Source organism: Gossypium arboreum, chromosome 3, assembly GCF_025698485.1.
Source record: "Gossypium arboreum isolate Shixiya-1 chromosome 3, ASM2569848v2, whole genome shotgun sequence".
NCBI lineage: Eukaryota > Viridiplantae > Streptophyta > Magnoliopsida > Malvales > Malvaceae > Gossypium > Gossypium arboreum.
The window spans coordinates 59,434,461-59,448,281 of NC_069072.1; the positions used below are offsets into that span (position 1 = coordinate 59,434,461).

Here is a 13,821-nt window from a genome sequence, read left to right on the forward strand (position 1 = left end):
GGAATGGGATTTATAGATTACTAAGCAACGATCTCAAAAAACGAAAAAATCATCAAAAATCTTGCTCAAAACATACGTTAATCACCAAATCTCCTAGCCGAACCCTAAGCTTGAATTTTCTTCTTTTTCTTTTGAATTTTCTTCTTTTTCTTTTGATAATTCCGGCAATAGATAGATGATAATGGCCAATTTCATGCTTTGTTTTAATTTAAAAAAACATTAATAGGCCGTTTACATATTTAGCCTTATTATTTTCTTTATAATTCCACTATCTCATGTCCATTAATGTCCATACATTAATTCAATGGTAAAATATCAACATAAGGACCTCTCATTTATAAAGACATAGAAAATAGGCACTTTAACAATTAGAAGGCAAATTTTGCATTTTACGCGATTATTTTCCATAAGGCAGATGAGGTCTTCTCTATCAATACCTCTTGCAATACCATATTCGCGCAGTATAACTAGATTGCAGACAAAGCCTTTTCATCAAAGCTCTTCCCATTCTGTTTTATTTAGATTCTCGAGCTTTTTCCCGGTTACAACTTTTTTGAAACCGGATTGAACTAAAATTGTCATCATCCAAACTTGCCACAGATTGAAATTTGTCTCACCATCGAACTTCACAATTTCAAGCATTGTTGCTGCCATATCTAAATGGGCTGATCTATGAAAACTGAACTTGCTCTGATACCACTTGTAAGGGATCGACCCGATTAAGCAACGAACAAGTAAAAATAACAAAAAAATTGAGAAATTGAGCACACAATTTTAACGTGGAAAAATCCCTCCAAAGAGGATAAAAAACCACGGGCAAAGATAATTTTACTATATGGCTAAAGAACGAAGAATACAAAAGATGGAGATAAAAACTAAACCCCAAAAACCCAAAAACTAAGAACCCTCAAAACTTAAACACAAAATTCTCTAAATGTGTTATGAGTTCTAATCTCTAGGGGGTGTCTTTTCTAAGGTTGTAAAAGAGCCTATTTATAGACTAAATTCATATGTCAAATAATAATAAAATTATCTAAACTAATCAGTGTTTGATTAAAACAAATAAATAGAGTTTAATTAGAAGATTATTTCTCAACTTTGACTGAAATAGAGTCATACTTAACAATATATTATCAGTAGAATAGTATACAAGTATTGACAATTAATGTAAAGGCACATATTACAGTAATACATAATTTGAGCTACGATATTATGAATATTAACTCGTTAAAATTATAGTACTATTGTATAATTTTTACAAATGTAATAAGTTTAAATGATAAGTGCAATAAATTATAATAATATAAGTGCAATAAATTATAATAATTGATGTTGCACATATTTCGTTGTCCACTATGCATTCATTCTTATCCTAATTAAATGTGCTCTAATGAGTGATGATGGACTTAATAAAAATATGTTGTTATTCGTGCTTTTAACAATAATATGTAACAAAATGTAAAATGGTTTTTCTATATCAGATTTGTATGGGGTATGTTAAAAAATTTATAGTAATACTGATGCAAATGTAATTAATAATATATCGGCACATGTAACAGTCCTACATGCTTTGAGGTACAACAGTTTATTTGAACGTCAAAATTTTTATTAATATTTTTTGTACTTCAAAATTTGTGTCATTTATCCTTGTTCATTTGAGAGTCTACATTTGTTCACATTTCAACTATTTTGTACAATATATATAATTTATAATCACAACTACAACTAGAACTACAAAATTGAGAGATAAGAGTTTTAGAAAATTTAAGTGTAGGAAGAGGTTACAATTAAAATATAAGAATGATGCATTATTCAAAGTTGCTCGATGTTCCTACAAAACCAAGGGCACATGGTGTTGATGGTGTCTGATGCTCACATACAAGTAGACTTGATCATAGGCTGGGTTAGTATGAGTTGAATCCATGAATATTGACCTGAAACAAGTACAAGTAGCACGCGTTTATTGCCTTTATGTCCTGAATTCCTGGTTGGAGAAATGAGAGAATTCGTGAATCGTGCAAGTATTGAGATAAACTGATAGATTTAGTGTACGAGTTGAACGAGCGCAAAAAGATTCTTGAGATGGCACAATGGCAGGGTAGAAAATTGATTCATTGCTTAGAGTTGACTATTGGTGAGAGCTCGCACCCGCACCACCGGGTCACCATTGAGCCATGTTTTCAAAGGGGGCAGCACAACCGAGTGTTAACTCTGCACACCAAGTCCCCCACTTAGAGACCGTAGGGTTGGGTTCTGCAAAAGAACAGGAAGGGATCGGATTGGTGAGGGGAGGGACAAATCGAAGTGACAAAGGACTGAATCTCAATGGATCGTGGCAGTAATGCCACTCTGTCACTTACAATATCCAGTCGCATATTTAAGTCATTGCAAAGGATTCTACCAACTGCTCAGTGGGAATTACACTCCAATGAGGCATCTATGACTTCTTTGCTGCAGTCACTACTCCTACGACGTATGCCATTAGGGGCTAGAGGCCCCTACTATGGGTAAGCAATCGGGTGACCGGCGTGTGCATCACATCTAGCCTAGATTCTGACTTAAGGCATTCAGTCATAATCCAATGCTCGGTAGCTTCTCGCCACTGGCTTTTCAACCAAGCGTAATGACCAATTGTGCGAATCAACGGTTCCTCGTACTAGGTTGAACTACTATTGCGACGCTGTCATTAGCAAGGTAAAATTAACCTGCCTCATGATTGTCTAAACCCAGCTGACATTCCCTATTGGTGGGTAAACAATCCAACCTTTACTGAATTATGTTTTACAATGATAGGAGGAGCTGACATTAAAGGATCAAAAAGCAATATCACTATGAACGCTTAGCTACCACAATGTAGTTATCTATGTGGTAACTTTTCTGACATCTCTAGCTTCAAATTCTAAAGGCCTAAAGGATTGATAGGCCACGCTTTCACGATTCGTATTCATACTGGAAATTAGAATCAAACAAGTTTTTACCTTTTTTTTCCACACAAGATTTCTATTCTCGTTGAGCTCATCTGAGGACACCTGCGTTATCTTTAAACAGATGTGCCGCTCCAACCAAACTCCCTACCTGACAATGTCTTCCACCTGGATTGGGAGGCCGAAGTCAGCCTTTGGTCTAAAAAGAGGGGTCATGCCCCACCTCTGATTCATGGAATAAATAAAATAACGTTAAAAGTAATGGTATTTTAATTTCACCTGAGATATCCCAGTTATCCTACACCTCTCAAGTCATTTCACAAAGTCGGACCAGAGTCAAGCTCAACAGGGTCTTCTTTCCCTGTTGATTCTGCCTAGCCCGTTCCCTTGGTTGTGGTATCATTGGATAGTAGATAGGGACAATGAGAATCTTGTTAATCCATTCATGTGTGTCATTAATTAGATGATGAGGCATTTAGCTACCTTAAGAGAGCTATAGTTACTCTTGCTATTTACCTGCACCTGGCTGAATTTCTTCACTTTGGCATTCAGAGCACTGGTAGAAATCACATTTCATGAGCATCTGCAAGGACTATTACAATGTTTTTTTTAATTAAACAGTCGAATTCCTCTAGTTTGTACCAATTCTGAGTCGACTATTCATCGCCTAAGGATGGCCTTGGAGGGAGTTGTTCCCAGCCTGTCCCCCAGCCAGCATGCGGTGACCCACTCTTATTGTGAGAGTAGCTCAACCAGTGCACCCGCAGCTGGTGGGTTTGGGACTGGGATTGGGACCCCTATGCTCACCTCTCAGATCAAGTCCTTTTCTTAAGGTTACGGATACATTTTGCATACTTCCCTTGCCTACATTGTTCCATTGACTAGAGGTTGTTCACCCTAGAGACCTGATGCGGTTATGACTATAACCAGGCATAAGAGGCACTCGATCCTCTACATTTTCATTGGCCGTCGAAAGTGCACCAGAGACCAGGCAACGTGCAGTGCTCTTCCGGCCACTAGACCCTACCTTCGGCTAAGCTGTTTCCAGGATGGGTAGGCTGTTAAACAGAAAGGAGGACTCTTCCTGAGGCCCCCATCGATGTCTCCAGACTCCCTAACATTGCCATCAGCCACCGCGTCCCAGTTCAGAAACTTTAACCCGATTCTCGGTCGAAGCTCGCACTAGACGCGCTATTAGACAAGCTTCCCTCGTCTCTTAAGATCGACTAACCCATGTGTAAGTACCATTCAGATGGAAACCTTCCCCTCTTCGGCCTTCAGAGTTCTCATTTGAATATTTGCTATTACCACCAAGATCTGCACTAACGGTCACACCGCCTTGGCTTGTGCCTTAAGTTTTATGACGACTGTCGTGGCCTACTACTCATCGGTCCCTGGCCCTTGCCCCGACGACTGGGTAAAGGTCATGCTATTAAGTTCCAACCATCTTTGGGGCTAATTGATTCGACTGGTGAGTTGTTACACACTCCTTAGTGATTTTGACTTTTAGGACAACCATCTTATTATCTTAATCGACCAATACCCTTTGTAAGTTTTAGGTTAGTGCGCAGTTGGGCACTATAACCCGACTTTCGGTTCATCCCACATTACCAATTCTACTTACCAAAAATTCCCCACTTGGAGCTCTCAATTTTGTGGCGTGGCTCAATGAAGCAGCCGCGCCATCCTACCAATTTAAAGTTTGAGAATAGGTCGAGGGCGTTGTGCCCCTGATTCCTTTAATCGTTGGCTTTACCCGATAGAACTTGCAAAGGCCTCTAGCTATCTTAAAGGAAATTTCAGAAGGAACAAATTATTAGATGGTTTGATTAGTCTTTTATCCTTATACCCAAGTCAGACGAATGTTTTACACGTCAGTATCGCTGTGGGCCTCCACTAGAGTTTCCTCTGGCTTTTCCCTACTCAGGCATAGTTTACCATCTTTCGGGTCCTGACAGACATGCTCTCACTCAAACCCTTCTCAAAAGATCAAGGTCAATCAGTGGTGAACTCGCGAGGGATCCTTCCAATTAGCTTTCTTTCGCCTTACGAGTTTTCTAGGCCATTGACTTTTACACATGTTAGACTCCTTGGTCCATGTTTCAAGAAGGGCCGAATAAGGAGTCCGTAGGTCGACGTCAGGAGCACACAAATGTCGAAGCACATCGAGACTAGGCATGTCAGATCCCACGATCGGGGCGACGACGTCTCCACAAGTATATCAAAGGCCCAAGTTTGAGCCACTGCCACAACCTTCATTGGTCCACGCCTCGAGCCGATCGGCTGATTGGCTTTTTCCATTCCACGTCCAATCAGGGCACATCATCGGCCTCTGTTCCCTTCCCTCTTGACAATTTCAAGCATTCTTTGACTTTTCTTTCAAATTTATTTTCATCTTTCCCTCACTGTACTTGTTCGCTATTGGTTTCTTGCCTATATTTAGCCTTGGACAGAATTTACCGCCCGATTAGGGCTGCATTCCCAAACAACTCAACTAGTAGATAGCACCTTCTGGTGCGATAGGGTCTGGGCATGACGGGGCTCTCACCCTCTTTGGTACCTATTTTTAGGGGATTTAGGCCCGATCTGCCACAGAAGACGCTTCTCTAGACTAAAATTCGGGTGCCCAATTCTCAAGCTAGGCTTTTCTTGGTTCACTCATTGTTACTAGGGGAATCTTTGTAAGTTTCTTTTCCTCCACTTATTGATATGCTTAAATTCAGTGGGTAATCCCGCTAACCTGAGGTCGCAATGCAAGCAGTTTCTTTGTGATGCCAAAAGGGTTCAAGGGTCTCGATCAACGAACGTGCACGGCTCGGCTCTAAACGAGGTTGCTTAGAAATTACCACTAATTGTTGTGATGATGATGTCGTTGAGGACTTGCATTTAGGCCAATTGCTGGCTGTGAGTGCACGGGAGGCGAATTTTGTCTCGCAGTCCAACCGAGGCCTGAGGGCTCGAGTTTGGATGGGGGTGACAACGCATGACACTTAGGTAGACATGCCCTCGGCCTAATAGCTTGAGGTGCAACTTGCGTTTAAAGACTTGATGGTTCACGAGATTTTGTAATTCATAGCAAGTATTGCATTTTGCTTTGTTATTCATCAATGCTAGAGCTGAGATATCCATTTCTGAGAGTCGCTACGTATATTTTGCGACAAAAGAACATCGTCATAAAATCGTCGACACCACTAACTGTACAGTGATAGAATATGTGTCACTTGTTTCGTTTTGATTTCTTAGCGCGATTCAAGCCGGGGTTTATTTGTTTTGCCTCGAAGATGTTGATCCTGACATCTTACCCCATTCGATGGGTTAGGGGTGAGGATACATTCGAGATGCGGGGGGGGGGGCAAGAGGTGAGGTTGCACCCGTACCACCTTCGGTGTTGTTTACAATGCTTTCACGGATCGTTTTGTTAGGCAATTTTTGACAGTGATCCTTCTGTAGGTTCACTTACCGAAACTTTTTTTACGACTGCTCCTTCCTTTAAATAATAAGGTTCAATGGACTTCTCGCAACGACATGAGCAACGAACTGCCCACGTCGTCACGATGAGAACACTTCACTGGACCATTCAATCGGTAAGAGTGAACAAGCGATGTGTTAAAAGGGCAGGCTCGTAGTCAACACGAGCTGATGAGTCGAGCTTACTAGGAATTCCTCATTAAAAACCAACAATTGCAATGATCTATCTCCATCATGATGAAATTTCAAAGATTACCTAAGCCTATCGGCCAAGGCTATAGACTCGTTGAATACATCAGTGTAGTGGACATCCGACCTAAAACATCCAAGGGCATCACAAACCTGTTATTGCCTTAAACTTCCATAGCCTAAAAAGCCATAGTCTTTTTAAGAAGCTAGCTATGGAGGATCACCTCCGTGTACCTAGTTAGTAGGCTGAGGACTCATTTTATAATGAAATTAACCAGACAAACCGCTCCACCAACTAAGAATGGCCATGCACCACCACTTATAGAATCAAGAAAGAGCTCACAGTTTTTCAATCCTTCCTATGGCTGGACCTGGTAAATTTTCGTGTGTTGAATCAAATTAAGTTGTAGACACCACTCAAGGTGGTGCCCTTCTGTTAAATCTTTTAAGTTTCATCCTTGCGACATTACTGTAACAGCCTGATTTTGGGCCTAGTCGAAACAGCGACTTCAGGACCACGAATCTGATGAGTAAAATTTTATTTTTATTTTTATTATATTTTATGGTCTACAATTTCACAAAATGATTTCGTAAAAATTTCTTTAAAAAATTTCAATGTTTGGGCACTCAATTTAGTCCAAAGGACTAAATTATAAAAGTGCGAAACTTGAGTTCTAGAAGCTAGAGGTGTCTAATTGCTATGAAATTTTAAATTGGAGACCCTTAAATGGTAATTAGACCATTGGTTAATTATTTGGACAAAAATGGACATGAAATAGGTGAAATAGAATATTTTTAAGTTAGGGGCATTTTGGTTTTTTAGTAATTAAAATGAATTAAAAACAAAATTAAAAGCCATTTTTTGTCCATCTTCAACCCCATGACCGAATTTCACAAGGGAAAACCATGGCTAGGGTTTTTTAAGCTTCCAAGCTCGATTGTAAGTCCATTCTTGCCTTGTTTTTAATGATTTTTACGTTTTCGAAATCCTCATAACAAGATCTACCTATTTCTACCATTTGTTTGAGTTATGATGAAGGTCTAGGGTTTGACCCATGTTAGAAATTTGTGCATTTTGATGTTTAATGGTAGATTATGCATATTTATGGTTAGAGAAACAACTTTTGCAAAGTAATTTTCGGTGAAAGTGTTTAAAAGGACTAAATTGTAACAGTTATAAAATATGTAGTAAAAGTGTGTTCTTGTGAAAATTTTGGGCTGTTATAGTTATGAAAATGGTTCAGCTAGGCTTAAAACACAAAGAAATTGAATAAATTTCATTTTATGATCCTAGGGGTAAAAATGTAAATATGACAAAGTTTAGAGGCAAAAACGTAATTTTTCCATAATATGATTTTTGGGTCAGAATGAATAATGTGACTAACAGATAAGCTAAATGTGATCTTATAGATCAAAGAAAACGAGGTCTGAACGAGTAATTGATGATTAGGTCCCTCTTTGCCATTTTTGGTGTTGAGGTAAGTTCATGTGTAAATAATGTAATGATATATCATGTTTTAATATTTTATTAATGTATGAGTCACTGTGATTAATTATTATGATAAGTGTATGAACGATGTTATAGTCTATGAGCATGACATTGTGAACGAGTTTGACGAATATGTGATATCAAGAAAAATCTCGTCTGTACCTTAGGAATAACTTAGGATACAATGTGACATGTCACTGGGAACTATGTGATTATGAGCTCATGAGATTATGTGTATATGTGACTATGTGAATCTGGGTGCTAGTCTTGTACGTTCTTCCCGTGGCTGGGTAGCCCGCCATGTGTTGCGGGTACCTGTCAGCTTGTGTGAGCAGCCCGAGTATTTACGTCCTGACTGTCAGCTTGTGTGAGAAGCCCCGTGATTTGCTCGAGAGTGAGCAATGTGTGATATCTGATATGAGGTAGCAAGTGGATACGTATGAGGCACTATGTGTAAGCTTTCCGTGTATCTGATAGTATTCTAAATTTTCAATGGGTAAATCAGTGAATTATGTGGCAAGTAAGTCAATGATGAGGAAATATGAGAATGTGCTACGAGTTAGTACAGGTATGTACTTATAACCCATGAGTAAAGGTCTCAGTATACTATGAATATATGGTAAGAATGGATAGGAGAAAGTTATGCTTGTTAAATATTGATAATCATGTGACTACTGATCTACAATTATGATAAATGGATGTATGATAATATTTGAAAATAATCATATGTTAGGCTTATGAGCCCTATTGAGTTGGGATATAGTACGATGTATATACTTAAGTTGTGATTCAATAGATATGTGAAGGATGGCTAAGCTATATGTTGAAATTATGATTACTCGTAAATGATGTGCGTGTTGTTAAGCAAATTGAAATAACTTGTTAATAATGTGATATGCTATAATGGGGAGATTATGGTTGCTAGCCTAATGACAAGACAATATAATTAGGGTGTGTAAGATAAGAGAGTAAGCATTATGAATAAGTAAGTGGTAAGCATGGGATTTAATGCAAATTGTAATAATAGTATCATGATGGATGGATAAAGTAAATAAATTCTAATAGTTGTCCTTATTTGTATATGAACTTACTAAGCTTTGAAGCTTACTCGCCTTTTCTTTCTCACCTCTCATAGGTTTATTCAGCTAGCTCAGGTTGGAGATCGTCAGAGATTCTATCACACTATCAAGCTATCATTTGGGGTATAAGTGAATGTAAGTATGTTAAGTCTATGACATGTATAGGGACATAGTCATTTTGTAGATGTGTCATTATGATATGGCCAAATGTATTGGCTTGTAATAACTAAGGATTTGATTTGGTATGTAGCCATATAAATTGGCTTATATTGGCTAATGGGTTGCAAGCATATTAGTTACTCATATGCCTATGCCAATGTCATTGTGTGATGTGGTTTATAATGGTATGTTAATGAAAGTTAGTACAAGGGAATCGTGAAAGAGTAAAATTAGCATTAAAACAGTTTTGGACAGCAGCAGTAGTACAAATTTGAAAAATCACAAAACACTTTGGAAATCAAATTAGTGGTTGAATAAAGTATTAAATTAAATCTTATTGAGTCTAGTTTTACATAGAAGAAACGGTGTAAGTAAAAGAATTTCATTTTATGAGGTATTTGAATTTTTGTGAGACAAGGGCAGAATGATTTCGAGTTCCCATGTTCTGACTTTGGAAATCATTTAAAATTGTATACAAATAATTGGTGATTTAAATTTATATATTTCATTTATTAATGAGCTTAATTGCAAGAGAAACAAACGGGAACATCACCCGAATCACGTACTAAGAGATAATTAATCTGTAGTGAAGAAAGGTCGAAACTGTCAAACAGCAGAATAGAGACAAATTTGAAGAATTAACTGTACTTATTGGCTAAACCATAAATTATGAAAAATTTTTGGTAGGAATATATTTGAGTATATTTTCGAAAAAATCAAGCGGATCTTAATTTTGAGTTCTATATCTCAAGATATAAATAATTTAGTGACTATGACTCAAGTGGACAGTTTTGTTATGAATAGTAAATAATTGTTTTGATATATTTAAGCCTTGATTATTGTTGTGTTGGCAGCTTAATTGTGCCATGTTAAGTTCCATTGAAAGTGTATATGTGAGTGTGCAAATGAGGGTGGAAAATGCCTTGGTAAATAGCCATTTTCTTGGCCACACCAACCGTGTGAAGGACATGGCCTCGGGCTTATGACTTGGTCGTGTGACCCCAAATGGTGCATGACGTCATAAACAGAGAGTTACATGGGCTGAGGACACGAGCATGTCCCAAGCCACATGGGCATATGTGTGACCACACGACCTACCCACTCGGGCGTGTGACTCTCCAAAGTATGAAAAATTTCTAAGTGTAGTAAAAGTTCTAAAAGTTTTCAATTTAGTCCTGAAACACTCCCAACGTATATTTTGGGCCTCGTGGGCCCGTATAAGGGACGATATGCATGTGTATGAATGGTTTTAAATTGAATGAAATTTTATGGCTCAGTTTTGTATGATTGGTTATGTTTAAGTCCGGTAATGCCTCGTACCCTATCTCGGCGTCGGACACGGGTAAGGGGTGTTACATTTAGTGGTATCAGAGCTATGGTTTAGTCGATTCTTGGACTAACATAGCGTATGTGAGTCTAGCTATACATGCCATATTACTACTCGCGATAGTGTGATATCTCCCGACTCTGATGAAATTGTTTTATTAAGACAGAGATGACTTCCAACTGAGCTATTTTTCGATAATGCTGATAATGATATTGAAATGATTGAAATGTGCTTATGATGTGTTGAAATTTGGAAAGGTATGAATAGAAGGTCACGATATGTATGTCTTAATGTACGAAATGAGATAACCGCAAGTTGAGAAATGTGAAAAGTGGAGTGAAATGAAAGTTTATATGGTGATAAGCCCATCCATGTTTGTTTGGCATGCATATGATGTTATGTGCCCAACATATTTGATTAAGTGAATACGATAAGTAAATTTACTCAAATTGATGGAATGTGTGTTTATGTACACTTGTTTGAATAAGATAATAAAAAAAAAGTTCGTCTAACATGAAATTTTATGTTAATTTTATTGAAGTGAATTATGTGATTGTGACGATATTATGTGGATGATGAATGCTAAGTCATATGTGTGTATTTATGAGAGTCAAATTAGAGGTTTTATGACCTCACTCCCTTACCAATATGGTATTTTGTAATAAGATTTCACGAGATTTATGTTGAATGAACTCACAAGTGCGAGACTAAAAAGTTTGATAGCGAAATAACTAATATGTGGTCAGGGTTGAGAGTAGTTTGGAAAATGAATATAATTCTAGAAGATATATCAGATTGTTCTAAAGATTTATGTGTTTGTTGAAGCTTTTCTGAATTGGTTTTCGTTAGTGAATGGATGATGCAGGGTTCATGATGACAGAATTAGTTAGAGAAATGATAATTGAGTAGTAAAGACGTCTGTGTGTGACAGTTACAGTTGAAATGAATATGATGATCTTTTCTAGGTATTCTATATATTCTTTTATCCACAAAGATATGTGTGTGATTGTTCAGTTTCTAATGGAGTTCTTATGTTGTGAGAATGCTAACTAACTATGATGTTAGAGGAAAGCCCTGTTGGTCTGGTCAGTTTATGATCGGTATTTCTTTATCTCTTTAGAACTCTATTCTAATATGTTGGAATGAAGTCGATGGTAAAAAAAAAAATTGTGTGAGACTATTCTTATGTTTCTACTGATTATGGTTTTTCTTTATATATACGAAAAGTATGTTATCTCTATTATGATAGACATCTAGAGCCAATAAGCATTTCTGTTGGTTTTCTATGAAAAATCATCAAGATCTCTGTTATTTTTTTATGAGTTATGTTCTCCGACTTCCGGTATGGCATTGTATCTTGGATTTCTTTATCTCAGTTTTTCTATCATTCTTATTTCGTGAATTATCAACCATAGGTTATCTTTAAAGTGTGTTCTTTAGTTTGTGATAACTACGTCTATTATGATTATGATTCTGGTTCGATCATAGAAACGTGGTGACTCTGGTATCTGGATTTCTCTAATTTTCGTGTAAGGAATTGACATCAGCAAAGGTATAAGTGGTGAAATCACAAGCTTCAATTTGTATGATGGATTTCTTTTCTCAGGTAAGTTAATTAAAGTCAACGTATTCAATCGAGATGTCTTTGTTTCTTTGAACTAATGCAATTGTAAAGGTCTTGATTAGCATGATAAGAGAATTTTGGAAGATTGTGTGTTTGAGTTGTTTAATAGCATGAAGAAATGAGCATTTTGTTATGTTATTATTTGATAGCCGAAATCGACTTGGTTATTTTTATCAGAGTGAGCTAGTCAGTTGAAATGTGATTTGAGTTGCATGTAGTTAAAGTATCCTCAGTTATGGTAATAAATTTTGTGCATCCACGAATATATCGATGGACAGTCTGAATGAAGAATTGATATTCTAGAGAGTACGATAACGAGATATACCTGTTAGATTTGTTCTAATTTGATGATGTTATTATGAGTTAAAGCTATTCTGGATGATATGGTTATCACATTTATGAAAATTTAGATGGTTTGTGCATGTTAGAAACATTGAAAACAGTTGAAGGTATTATTAGTCGAAGCTCTGGTTTTGAGTTCAGTTTGAATTGAGTAATGAATTTATGATTTTTCAGTGATGCACTATTAAACGAATTGGAATCTGTTTTATTACTAAAATGTAAAGTGATGGTTCATGTTTTCATACGGTTAATGTCACATTAAAAAGAACTATGCGACCAGAGATTGAGAGACGATCACTTTTATGTCCGTATTGAGAATTTACTGATGTCGTTTATTCAGCAAAAGGTGTCACATGTTCACTGATTTCAAGAATTAAGGTATCGGATGTCATAGAAAGATCTGAATTTAAGATAGTGTTAAAGACTTGAGCTATTGAAAGATCGCGAGTAGTTATTGATTAATCTCTGGGAAAGCAGGTATAGTTAAAGATTCTGAATGGAAAAATCTTTGTTTATTTTGTGAGTGGGTTACACGATTGACCTTAATTGATGATGATCTGATTTTAGGTAGATTAAAAACTAAAGCGATGTTTTCATTACGATATTGAGAATCACAAAAATGTGTTAACGAATGGTAAGCTAAACGAGTTCAGTATGAGTCAATTTTTTATTCTGAATTTCAGGTCTGACCTGATGACTGATGTTATTGTTCTGAGATAAAAATTGCGTGCAGATGAATTCAGAGCTTATGTAGGAAATTTTTGTACAAGGCTCAGTAGTAGCTCGTTGGTTCATTTTGGGAGAAATAAAAATGTACAGTTATTTCAAATAGATGTTTCGGTGATCGGGTATGTAACCTGATATTTTTTAATTTATGCTCAGATGTCGATTTGATAATGGATAAAAGTCAAATATCAAGAGCATTCAGGTCTATTGCAGTCAGTGATAACATTGATGTGATATGAGATAGAGTTATTATAGATTTTGTATCTAAATTATCTTTATCTCCGAAAAGGAAGATGTTATTGAATTGAGATTGATCATTCCTGTACAGATTTCTTGTTTAACGAACCAGCCGAGTAAGATGTTTCTAGGATTATTTGATTATGCGAAATATTAGTCTCTATTATTTCAGATTGAGATCCGAGGGCTATATCCCAATTAAGGGAAAAAAAGCTACAGGAAATTATGTGTACGCAGTTGCATCTTGGCACGGTAAT

The 13,821-nt window shown here is 36.9% G+C and overlaps 1 non-coding gene across 1 annotated transcript; it reads right to left on the minus strand.

Moving 5' to 3' along the window:
* Nucleotides 1-2,294: 2,294 nt before the first annotated feature.
* LOC128290916 (28S ribosomal RNA) lies at nucleotides 2,295-5,673 on the minus strand. The gene has a single exon (XR_008280695.1). It is a non-coding gene; the product is annotated as a 28S ribosomal RNA (ribosomal RNA).
* Nucleotides 5,674-13,821: the final 8,148 nt, after the last annotated feature.